Raw genomic sequence first — 12,992 nt, forward strand, 5'->3', positions numbered from 1 at the left:
TCTTCAACTCTACATTTTTGGTTTTCATAATAATTGAAAAATGCATAAATATATTTCCTACATTTTCTTAACAGTTTGCATAGAATATGCATCGAAAATCTATTGGAATGCCATTTAGAATTTAGAACAGTACTCAACTCAAATTTTCTTGGATATCACCTCAGAATTCTATGAGGATTATCCGCTAAATTCCACAGTAATTCTTCCTTAAAAAAACCATCGCGATGATCTCTTGGAATTTTAATGGAATTCTTTTGAATCACTCCTTAGAATATCCTTAGAGCTTTCATCAGAATCTCCAGGAAGACTACTCAGCGTTTGAAAAATGCTTTACATTTCCTGACGAACACTCCCGGTAACTCCTTGAAATGTCATCAAATTTCTTATGAATTATCTTATGAATTCGCTAGAAACTTTCTACAAACTAGCTTAAAATTTTGAAAAGAATTGTTTGTGTTATATCAAGAATTAAATTCCCTTGGTACTATTATCCATATTTGTTAGCCGGTCGCTTCAGACTTTGTCTATGATTAATTGATTTATCTACATTCAAAAGATGTTTAGTCGTAGGTGAACATTAGGCGTAGTTTCAGGAGTGTAGTTAGTTGTATCATCATTATGTTTCAGTCATAGGTTTAGTTCACTTAGAATCCTGTTCCGAATTCCTATATGTATAATAATTCCTGATAGTGTTGGAAAAATATCAAAAAATCAAATCTCACCAAGGAACAAGATCACGCTTGGTTTTCGTAGACAAAAATCAATAAGCAAATAACTGCAGGTGATATTTCAAGCTGTGATATCGCAGCTCGAAATATCAAGCTAACAAAACTCAACAGCTGCAAATCTCACCAAGCTGTGGTGAGATTGAGTTTAATGATTCAGACTTTAAACCCGAATGCAACCGAAACTTCCATAACGGCTGGGAGCAATTGTTTTGAGTCAGCCATCGGTGCAGAGAAAAAAGAGATAGCATTATTATACCTTCTCTTTCTAAGAAAATAAGGAGCAATGGAATCATTATTGCATCGATTCAACTCTCAGCTTCAACTTTACGCGTTGTGAATAGTCTCGTAATATCAAAGGAGCGTGTACACCCAAAAATTTTTTGCATAGCGAAAATGGCTCTAATGTTGGCATTAGTCTGCATTTTTTGCGATTCTCGCCATTTTGGCATCAAATGCAAATTGTTTCCGCCTTTCCGCCCAAATTGCAATGCCTTGAGAAACGCCAAAATGAAGTTAAAAGATATGCTTAAACACGTCAACACCATTGCTATGATCTCATTTGGAAACTGTTTGAGCCAGTTGTTGGCATTTACCGTCAGTATAGAAAAACACAGAATAAGTTGAGCTATTTTAAACGACTATAGAGGAACAGAGGTGCTAAATTTGGTTGTTCTAAGATCCCAACTCTAGTAGATATTTATCGCACATTTTCTCAGTGTGAACGTCGAACTGAATCGATTTTTTGATGTAGGACTATGTCTGTGATTTCTATATGGGGGTACACTTTGTGAAAACCGAAAATGGAACATGTAACGAAAATATGAAAGATTTTGGACGTTAATAACTCAGCTGCCCCTGGACCAATTTCAATAGTTTTATCACCAATCGTCAAGAAATATTTCTACGCATCGATAGCATTGCTTTTAGTTGTTGATTTTCAACAAAAAACTATTGAAAAAGTGGTACATGTTAAGCATTGTCCAAAAGCGTCGAAATAACTGACAAATCCACCATAACCATAACGTACTATGCTGCTACCCCAACACAGTCATCACAGAATCGTTTCTAGACTAAACATGTCGATGTAGCATTGCTGTTTCTTCAACACTGTCATCAGAGAGTCACAAGTCGAAGTGTCATTCGCCTCCGATCTTCGGGCGTGTGCGAATAGGGAGGATTCAATTGCGTAACATTTTGCACACTTATCGCCATATTCCGAACCACACGTCCTCAACGGTCCCCCCAACCACACAAAATGCTCTTCAGAGTTGTAATCTTGTAACCAAACTTGGAAGTGATTTTGATCGATTCTCTTCATAGACTTTCTGTTTCGTTAAAAACTCGACGGCAAACACATTCAATGATTCGTTTGTTGTTCTGGATGATAGAAGAGCATAGTAGAAATAGTGCGAAATAGGTTAGTGAAGCCATGGTCACCAGAAGAGGAAATCGATGAAGAGAATTGACTTTAACCCCTCTGCTTCTAAGCCGCTTAACTCAATCGTCGTCATAGCAATGAAAACTAGCATCGCACTGCTTCTGGTTCTTGGGTTACACTTGCTGGATGCAATTCTGCTGTTCGACATTTTTGAAGGACCACCAAAAAGCATGAAATTACAATTATTTCTAGGGGTGCCCAAAAGTCCAATTATTCGATTAACAGTTCATCGTAAAGATTTTTACAGATATTTGATTATCTAATTTTCAATTATTCAAGCGCGTAACCGACATCCCTTATTATTTCTACTCGTTTGATTTAGCGCAGTAGAGAAAATAAATAAAAATAGTAATTTATCTGAACAGGCACACCGAATAACCATGACGTGAAACAGGATCATAAATTCGCCGAAAAAAGTGTTAATCATCTTTCTCGTAAAGGCAAGGCGTTGGTCACTCCGCCCAGTGTGCCAAAAACAAGCTTGAACACATCTGGACACAGTCATTGGCACTGTTTGGCACCCATGGTCAAAATTTGCCTGATCTTTAAAGTTACTGGCAACACTGAACTTTTTCTGCGACTGCGCAGTGTGCATGTGTCAAAATTTGTTATTGATGTTGCCAGAAGACAATCCAATTTTCTCAAATCATTTCTCCTAGGATTCTCCTAGATCGAATTGTCTGCGCACATTCTGATGCCTGTTCGAAGAAGTAGGTACATCTTTTCGCGCCGGACTGCATACAATCATTCCGACCACCCAGAATGAACAAATCAGTGCAATCGCATGTATAGCAACACTGCAAAATCCCAACATTTCGGGGAAAAATGTTCATTTTTATTACCCAAAGTTATCATCCTTCCCGGGTTCATGATATCCTTCAGCTCCGTTATGAAAATCATTACACAGACTCTCGTGATGGCAGTCTTGTTCTCATTTCATTATCTGGGCTCTATCCATTCATTAGATGAACAGAAGACAAAGAACACCAGACAGTGGTGTCGTGACCGGATCGAGGTTTCCAGCCTCGGCCACGGCTATACGAGTTACACAGAAAAAAATTCTGAATTTTAACTATCGCGTAAAATCTCCCTTTGTTTAATTTTGAGCTATACTTGGCATAAACAGTGAAATCGTTTACAAGCTTGCATACAATTTTGCTAATTTATGTGATATTGCGCTTAAATTTACACGAAATATCGCGTAAATTTATGCCAAATCTAGCGTAAATATTATGTGCGCTATATTTACATGAATTTTTCGTACGGTGTAGCTCATTTATTGATATTATTGTTATATGCACCGCGACATTCTTAAGAGTAAGTTCATTCAATGTAATCTGTTGCTTGCCTAAATTTATCTAAATTTGCTAGAAATGTTGATTCAAAGACTGTATGCAAATTATTCTCATGAGTGTATGAACATTGGGAAATGACAAGAACGCTCATGATAGGTAGTTTCGTCTCGTGATAGTGAGAGAACCTGTTTTCTCATTGTCATATGACGGCCGTGATATTTACCAGCTCTGGTCTGTTCAGGCTACTACTGCTGCTGATACACCAACCAGGACCGTCTTGGTAAAAATCCACCCACAAAGTCCATATCTCTGAATGGAAATGTTGTACCTACACAGCAGAAAATAAATTTTAATATTACATCCAAGAGGATGCACTTCAATCATGTCGAAAATCTCATGTAATTTTTATGGCCACAACAATAAACAAATGCAGTAAAAGCAGCGTAATGTCAATTCATGCACTGTATTAATGATAATTTTGTCCTTTTTGGCAAGTAATATTACACCATATTTTCGACACCATTGAAGTGCATCCACTTTGATGTGATATTAAAATAATTTTTTTGCTGTGTACTCCATCTCAGGCTTCGAAAAACAAAACAAAAACAAGAGCTATCAAAATACCGGGTTGCCATACAAGTCATTATTCAAGCAAACAAAAGACATCTCGGCACTGCCAGCACAGCTGCGGCACACTGAGAAAAAGTTGGCACACAATAAGTGTGTAGAGTGACCACGCCTTGGCTAAAGGCTAAGATTTACTAACTTGTTGAGAAAAGGAGTTTAACGAGAAATCCTAAAAAGGGTAGGAGCTTTAGCTGGGTGGACACTGGTATTCTGCGGCCTTCCAACCTGTCGCAGACACCAGTTCAACCCTTGTCCAGCAGCAGACGGGCCGAGACTCTTGCGAGGGCCCGATCATTGAACCGAAGAATATGGGATCGTGCGGTCCGATTTTCTGATCATCTTCGAAAGGCTTTAAGCATGTACTACCATCGGCTTTTTTCAGAGCCACCAAGATTTTGCAGAAGAGTTAAGTTTCTGAACATGTCCCAACAAAAAATCATATCAAAAGGTTCTTTTCAGGGCAATCATAGTCATACTAAAGAGTATAAACAGAGAGAACCCCGCTCAAATTCCTATACCGACACAAAAAATAAGCTCCTGTTACAGTTAACAAACAACATTTATTATGTAAAACCACGTAGTCCTACGTCACCGTTGCGTACAACTCCAAGGGGCTGTCCCTTGTAGTTTTTTTTTAACTCCACAGGCAACTAGAAAACGAATAACAATGCACAGATAGAATCGTAATTACTGCAGTTTGTAAATCAAAATCGCTTATAAGAATAGAATTCATCTCATGATGCATATTTTCAAAATAGAAGAACAAATTGAATAGGATGAAATCGTAAGACTTGTCAATCTGATATGTTTTAAAGGATTAACTTTTAAATGAAACGAAATCAAATCGTTAGTGAAATCAAATTCAACTTTTCACGTCTGTATTTGGCTTCATTTTCTTTATGTAAAAATGGATAAACATACAAAACCGGAAGCTAGATTGCATTACAAAAAATTGGTTCGTCGGTGTGTATGTTCGCATAAAACTCTTTTGATATAGGGGAATAGGATGTAATGTTGGCTAAGTGCCCCTAATTTGGGCCCATACATAATCTCCCATAGCAATCGACTACATTTTCAATAGTAACCAAAAATATCCTTAAGCACCGTCCCAATGATGCATTCATCTAGTCTAGTCTAGTCTAGTCTACACATACACAGCCAGTACTTGAAAGAATCCTGGAAAATGATACATCTATCATTTTTCTTGTCATTATTAATGCCTGTTGCACATCAAGGATGTGAAACAAACAATAAAGCGGCCAGGCCTACTGTGTAGCGTTTAGTTAATTTTTGTGGAAGTGAATGTTTACCATGTCTACTTAATAAGTATAGACAGTGGTTAACATTTAATCCACAGGTAATCAAAGAGCGGGGACATACCGTACCAACCGCTCCGTATGCAGGATTTGAAAATAGGCTATATAAATCGTTGGGAGTGACAGAGCTAAGAAAGTTAATGTACACTCCTTGGTTGTCCGATCTCCTGGGATGGAACACAGGTATTTACCCCTTGTGTTCGAGCGTACAGTCCTCCCTCCGTACAAGCGTGGACGGCACCGCCCACCCACTACCACCCCTCAATCGATCCAGCCGACCTCAGTCGAAGGACAACAGAGAGCGGTGTGCGGACGTAACCTATACGGAGGGAATACTGTATTCGCCTAGGTTATAGCGCCCTTGCTCGCTATTCGTTATTCGCTGTCTACAATGAGAAGAAACAATGCATGAACTTACAACACGCCCCGCATACACGTAGTACCGATATAAAATGTATATTGTATAATGTATAAAAAATTGGATGTCTAAAATCCATAGGATGAAAGTTAAGTCTCATCCGAATCAAATGATTCCAAATGCTACGGATTCATAGACATTAAGTTTAAATAGATAAAAGAAAAAAAAAGGAACAATCTCACCAAATCAGTCCAAGTGAATCCTTAGCAAGCAGCTCTGTCACGTTTGGTGTAGTAGTTCCGATCATAGACCCGCCTTACGGGGATCAATCCTCAGGTTTAATATAGTCAATTGCTCCTTGACGCAAACACGAAGCAACCGCTCATAAAATCATACAACGCATAAATAAACTGAACTTAAAAACTATCACTTGCGATGCCACAAATTTGTGGAGCGGGAGCATAAGCGAAATCTAATTACAACTTCACAAATTGGAGAAAAAACGGAGCAAAAATTGACGGCTGAAAATTTTCCATGTCTTTCTTCGAGCACAGCACACTACGATCCTCTCCGTCCCAATGATGCATTCATCTAGCTAAAATTAATAAATAGCAGATTTTTAGCGATGTGTCCAATCTTAGATCCATAGGCCAACAATAGAGCCATTTCCCCTACGTGCCTTCTGATTGTCTATAAATTTCATTTACTCCAATGATGCATATTTCTACGAAAAATTACCAACTTATAACCATCTACTTTATTGCTCAAGTTACAGATAACGAGAAATCCTCCTGCACCCCCACAGATAGTATAATAAAGTCAAATATCCCCATCAGTTTGCCAGCTGACGATACTCGTTATCATGGAATCAGAGTAAATCCCTTCTCAGACGGTATTTTCCTGTTCGGAATGGAAAAACTATAACTCATGGCATATGTTACAATCCGGTGCCAGACCCCAGCAATTCCTCATACTCGCTTATTTCCATTGAAAACGGACAAACATCGTCCATCGAAGCTGCTTGCACTGCTCCCCACTCTCTATATCTCCGGTAGACCGGAGAGCAGTTTCCCAACGATTATGCTATTTTACCTATTACGAGTTTTGTACGTTTCTTCTCCCGGTTGGCGTTGGAGCCCAGCAAGTTCTGGTAATTGATTTTGTTAACTTTTCTGTTTATGCATCCATATGGAAAAGCAGGGAAAAATTCCTTGTACAAAGTTGCTCGGAACCGTGTCGATTTTCAACAATAGCTGCGGATAATGGTGGGACAAGGGGGGGGGACGGGGCATGGTGGAGTATTTGTTTTGGGCTTCCCCCTCATGGCGGTTCATTTTCACTTCTACAGCCGATCAAAGCGTAGAGGTAGGTACAGTTAAAGATCGATGGCCTAGGCCCCCACAGTAATGAGCGAGTCAGCACCCGCAAACGAGCTCAGCGATCTTGACTGTATGGGCATAGAACAGGCATCCAGAAGAAGAAGGCAATCAATTTCGGCATGCTAGTGAGATATTCAAACAAGAGACGATCTCTAGGGTCTTTACTTTGTTGCTGGGAAACCGAGACTCGAAGCACTGAGTGGCCGAGTTGGAACTTGCATTGGAATGTAAATATTTGCACTGGGATGAAATTCGAGTTGGCATCCAAGACGAGCGAGCATATGCAGAGTGGGAATTTGTTTGTCCAGGTCCGACCCGAAACGATGTTTGCGAAGCGAAGCGTAAATTGGAATAGAGAAATGCAGTAGCAATAGTAATGCAAGCTTCCAGAACAACTATTCCATCGATGTGGGTTGGTTCTGCATTTAACTAAAAATATAAATTCAACTTACTTACAGTTACACTTTCACCTTTGGCAGCACGTCTTGATAATCTCGCACGAACTGCATCACAGCATGATGATGGTACTCCAAGTTGGCATTTCCTCTTGCGTCCTCTGATGGTGTACAATTATCGTCACTCCAGACTCTCGCTCACCTGAAACCACATAATAGAAAAGAAGCTCATGTAAACTCGAAAAGCCACGTTTGTGCAGTGCAACACGACAACATTGTGGGAAGGTGGGTATGTAACCTGAAGTGATTTATTACGGTGGGTACTTTTTGGAACGTTGCTGTTCTTCTTCCGCTTTCGACTCAAGAATGGATGGCTGAGCTGAAACGAACCAAAACCTAACGGAATCGTGAAGGTTGATACCGAGAACTTTACTCTTGGATTAGAGTGCTGGTGCATGGGTACACACACAAATCTTTGGTAGGCAACCGAACAAAATACAGTAGAAACGGTAAGCTTCTATGTGAAAGCATGGAGATTCTACTTTAGAACGATTCCATCCAAGGGTGACTTTGCAAAGCAGTGGGATTGCTACAAGTAGAAAATCTTCTGGAAATTTACCAAACAACAGTACCAACGAATGTACATCAGTACAGTAGCGGAACGAAAACAGAGCGTCCATGTCCGGAATGGAAAGCTTTTGGGAACAGACAAGCTTTGGATTTATAAGCAAAAAGAATCTTATGCCATGAGTCCATATATATGCTTGGAAATGTTTGAGCGCATTAGTCAACAATTTAGTATTAACGCGACATTTAAGTTTTTTTATAAACAGGCATTTTATTCGGGAATGTTTGTAAACAAGGATTGGTGGCATCATCACAACTACTGCTACAAGTGCAGCAACTGTCTGAATCTGGGGCGTTTTAAATTAGGAAAATCTTTACATTTAACTGTTCTACAACATACTTGGATAAATGTTATACAACGTATAAGGCCGGAACAAATCACAAGTTTTTCTTTTGTCACTCGATGCTCGCACCAGTCGAGGGGGGGGGGGGATAAAAAATAAACCAAAAAAAAAAAAAATAAAACATTTAAAATTCGTTTTACATTATATCTAAACCATATATTTCAAACGCTAACATTTTTCTTAGCCTCCGCTTTAGCCTTATACTTCTTTGAAGCCGTGATTTTTGACACTAATGCCAAAAATGTTGACTTTATTATGTGTAACACTCGAGTTATCAACAAGACATTTCGCGCATAAGTTTTTGTATCCTTTCAAGGAAGAACATTGGTAATAATGTAGATGAATAGGATCAAAGGAATTGATTTTTGGGTATTGATAAATTCCGGATAAACCATCAAGCGGAATACCACAAACGTAACAGTTCTAACGAAAAAAAAATTTGTTTTCGAACTTCCTCCCTATCCTAATTTAACTCAGTTTTCTCAACAATTGTTCGTGCTTCAAAAAATGTAACTAGACGTATGGATTCAGGAAGGCCTCTTCAACAAAATCCAAGCGTAATATTCAAAGAAAGGAGCCAAAATCCATATTAGCTGAACATAAAAACCAAATTTTAACAAAAATACGTAGTTTTGTCAATTTAAACCTGGCTTTGGGTGTGCTTAAAAAAAATAATAATCACATATGAATTCAGCAATGTCAATTCTATAAAATCTAAGCATAACTTTCAAAGGACAGTATCAAAATCCAACTTAGCAGAAAAGGAAAACAAAAAAAAACACCTTTTCGAATGACAAATCTGGTTCAACCTTCACGTATGAATTCAGCAATGTCCATTCAAGCCTATTTTTCAAAGATATGAGCCGAAATGCAATTTGACAGAACCGAAAAACCAAATTTCTATGAAAATACGGATGGATTCAGCAATTCGGAAAAATCCACTCCTATTTTTCAAAGGAATGAGCCGAAATTCAACTTGGCTGAACAAGAAACCCGAATTTCTATAAAAATACGTACTTTTGAGAATTCAAACCCAGTGTTCTAAAAAATTGTGCATGCTTCAAAAAATTTACCATAACTTATGGATTCAGCAAAGTCCATTCTATAAAATTCAAGTTTATTTTCAAAGATCGGAGCCGAAATTCAACTTGGCAGAACAGAAAATCGAAGTTTAAAATACAAGCCTATTTTTCACAGATAGAAGCCAAAATTCAGTTCGGAAAAACAGAAAAATTAATTTTCTATGAAAATACCTTCTTTTGTGAATATTAACCAGGTTCATCCTTCTGGTATTCAACAAGTTCCATTCTATAAAATCCAAGCACAAATTTCAAAAGATTGAACCGAAATCCAACCTGACTTCAAAAAAATCTACCATCACGTATGAACTCACAAAGGTCTATTCCATAACATCCAAGACTACAATGTGCAGTCTTCATCAGTGTCATTCCCACTAAAGAACTTATCAAAATCTAACCCCCTTGTACTCATCCCCTAGGTAAAAAAGTCAAGATCATAGGTATAAAAATGAAACTACAATGTGTTGAATCGGAACCTACCTAACTAATAAAAACCAAAGATTTAAGTAAGCTAAAGGAGAAAAATCTATACAACTTTCTAATAAGGAAAATCCCCAAAGGCTTGGTAGCCATCATAATGAAGTAATGAAATTGGGTTGTTAGCGGAATGCTAAATAAAACAGCAAAAAAGGTTATCTTCCATTTAATTCCACTTAATTAATTTTGGTATCCATGACAGATACGTATTTCGACTACAATGTGCAGGGGGTTAGATTTTGATAAGTTCTTTAGTGGGAATGACACTGATGAAGACTGCACATTGTAGTCGAAATACGTATCTGTCATGGATACCAAAATTAATTAAGTGGAATTAAATGGAAGATAACCTTTTTTGCTGTTTTATTTAGCATTCCGCTAACAACCCAATTTCATTACTTCATTACTTCATCCAAGACTGTTTTTCAAAGGACGTAGCCAAAATCCAACTTGGCTGATCAAGAAACCCAAATTTCTATGAAAATACGTACTTTTGTGGATGTAAACCCAGTTTTCTCAACAATTGTGCTTGCTTTAAAAATAATCTACCCCCAGGTAGAACACACGAAGGTCCGTTTTTTAAAATCTCAGCCTAATTTTCAAAGGATGTGAATCTCACAAGAACGAGGAAGGGATCTAAAGGAGCGGAATCTTCGTTAAAAGTTAGGTAAATCACTTCAGGAAAGCTTAGACTAACATTAAATATAATTCAATCACTCAACAGAAAAGTTTGGACTCCTTAAGGAAGGTTTTGAACCACTTCAGAAAAGGTTGAACACCATTTGGAAAATTTAAGCTTAAAAAAATTGTCGGTTCACTTCGGAAAACTTTCTACACTTTCACTAAGCAAGATTGTGTCCTTGCCAAATGCCAAAGCAGTTAACAAAAATCTGGAGCTCACTTAGGAAAATATCAAACCCGTTCTGACTAGTTTGGTTTCAGTTCGGAAAAAGTTGAATCAATGCAGGAAACCTTGGATTCATTTAGGAAAAGGATTAATCAGCTTATGTTGCCTCACTTCAGAAAATGCGAAACCAATTCTGTAAAGATTGGATTTGGAATATGTTGAATCACTTCAGGAAAGTTAGAAAAATATGGATGACTTATTCGAAAGTTTGAACTCACTTCAAAAAAGTTCAGAATCAGTTTTGAATCTGCTTTGAAAAGTGTCACCTCAGTTAAGAATTTCCTGAATCGTTTCTGATTTGGTCTCACTTCTAAAAAATTTAAACCAATTTTGAAAAGATTGGATTTAGCTCGGAAATTATTGAATCACTGTAGAAGAGAAGTGAATCATTAAGTATCATTGCAGAAGGTTTGTAAGTTAAGAAATGTAGATCGAATGCAAAAATCTGGCGACTACGGTGGGCTGGGCACATCGTAATAATGTCGGATAACGACCCAATGAAAATGATTCATGGCAGTGATCCGACTGGAACAAGATGAAGATGTGCGCAACAAACAAGAGGGATCGAGCAGATTGAAGGTGGCTTAGCTAGTGAGTTGCCAAACAATATTAGGAATGATGTTCGATAAAATCCGTTTTCAACAACTGAAACCGGCTGATCCGACTTCAAGGACCTGTCATGCCGTACTGGTCAAGTACAAATTTATGTGCCAACAACCACAACAACAACATAATAAAATCTAGCAAAGCGAGTATCCATACCCAAATGAATTTGCGAAAGGGGGCGACCCCGGCGTAGTGGTTAACATCCATACCTCTCACGCCAAAGTCACGAGTTCAAATCTCACCCCCGGACAAGTCACGAATGACCCAAGAGGGTTAAAGTGACTATAATAAAAAAAAAAAAAGAATTTGCGAAAAATCAATATACACTGAAAGTTTTATTTTATTTCCCCCTTGGTGTTATTCCAAAATTTTGAAGGGGGGGGGGGGGTGACAAAAGAAAAACTTGATATTTGTTCCGGCCTAATAAATTTAAATTAAATAATAATTATTGCGGATTGTAGAGATTGGATCGTTGAATTTGTACAGAAATTAATCTTCAGATCCAACCGTTGATGAACGATGCAAAAACTGTTCCTCCGAGACCCACAAAAAAAAACATCCACAGAATTGAAATAAAAAAAAAATCGCCAACACACACTGTAGCTGAAACTTATTGCAACTTTGTGTGATTTTTATTTATTCGTCACTAGAGCTTACCGGGATTTCCGAATTCCGGGAAATTAGTTTAAAAATCCCGGGATCGCGTGTTGTCCGGGATTTTTTTAATTTGAGACTCTTTTACCTCTTTAAATTTTTCTTGGAATATCTGTAGCAGAATTTGAATCCAGAACTCTCGCATTTTATGAAATATATATCTTCCCTTCGTTTGCCATTCATTCTGATTTTTCACACAATATTCACACAGACATCACTTCATATGATCATGATGATCATGTAGACATCATGTATATGATCGTTGTACAAGAAGCACTCGTGAAAAATACGATCTAGCAGTGAAACAAACCGTGAACATTTTGATTAAATTTTATATTCTACAAGCTACATAGACGAAAATCAGGTTGTTCGTCGTGAGATTTCCATCATTCATAGTTAATCGAAAAACCATTTAAATGTATTGTTAAGATGATTGGAAGTATGGTATGAAGCTAGTCTCGACTGATGAAATGACTAAGTATTTGCAGTTTTTAGAGTCCTTTCTTAGATTAGCGAGCGGAATCTTGTAAAATGCTTACTCCTTCTGGAGGAGCTTCTATATGTCACCGACTTCTATCTTGATTTCCATAGCTCTCCATCGCTGCCATTTGTTACACACAAAGATATGCATTACCTATACCCGTTAGTATGTAATCTAGGTAATCCTAAAGCACGGCAAAATATTTTTTACAAATACATTCATGAGAGAAATCATCCACCATAATCATCATGATCTGCACAAACTATTGTGAAATTAGGCTG

At 37.8% G+C, this 12,992-nt stretch overlaps 1 protein-coding gene across 2 annotated transcripts in view; it reads right to left on the reverse strand.

Moving 5' to 3' along the window:
- The window catches only part of LOC135700728 (uncharacterized), a 310,244-nt gene that overhangs the window by 109,477 nt on the left and 187,775 nt on the right, over positions 1 to 12,992 (reverse strand). The window contains exon 3 of one of the 2 annotated variants that reach the window (XM_065221344.1): positions 7,598 to 7,738. The gene's annotated coding sequence lies outside the window, so the exon portion shown is untranslated. Of the gene's footprint in view, positions 1 to 7,593; positions 7,739 to 12,992 lie in introns of both variants that reach the window. The other variant, XM_065221353.1, reaches the window with a different exon arrangement.

The sequence above is a fragment of the Ochlerotatus camptorhynchus genome, unplaced genomic scaffold (genome assembly GCF_037179485.1).
Source record: "Ochlerotatus camptorhynchus isolate MF236.1 unplaced genomic scaffold, CSIRO-AGI_Acam_v1.1 ptg000012l, whole genome shotgun sequence".
In the NCBI taxonomy this organism is placed as follows: Eukaryota; Metazoa; Arthropoda; class Insecta; order Diptera; family Culicidae; genus Ochlerotatus; species Ochlerotatus camptorhynchus.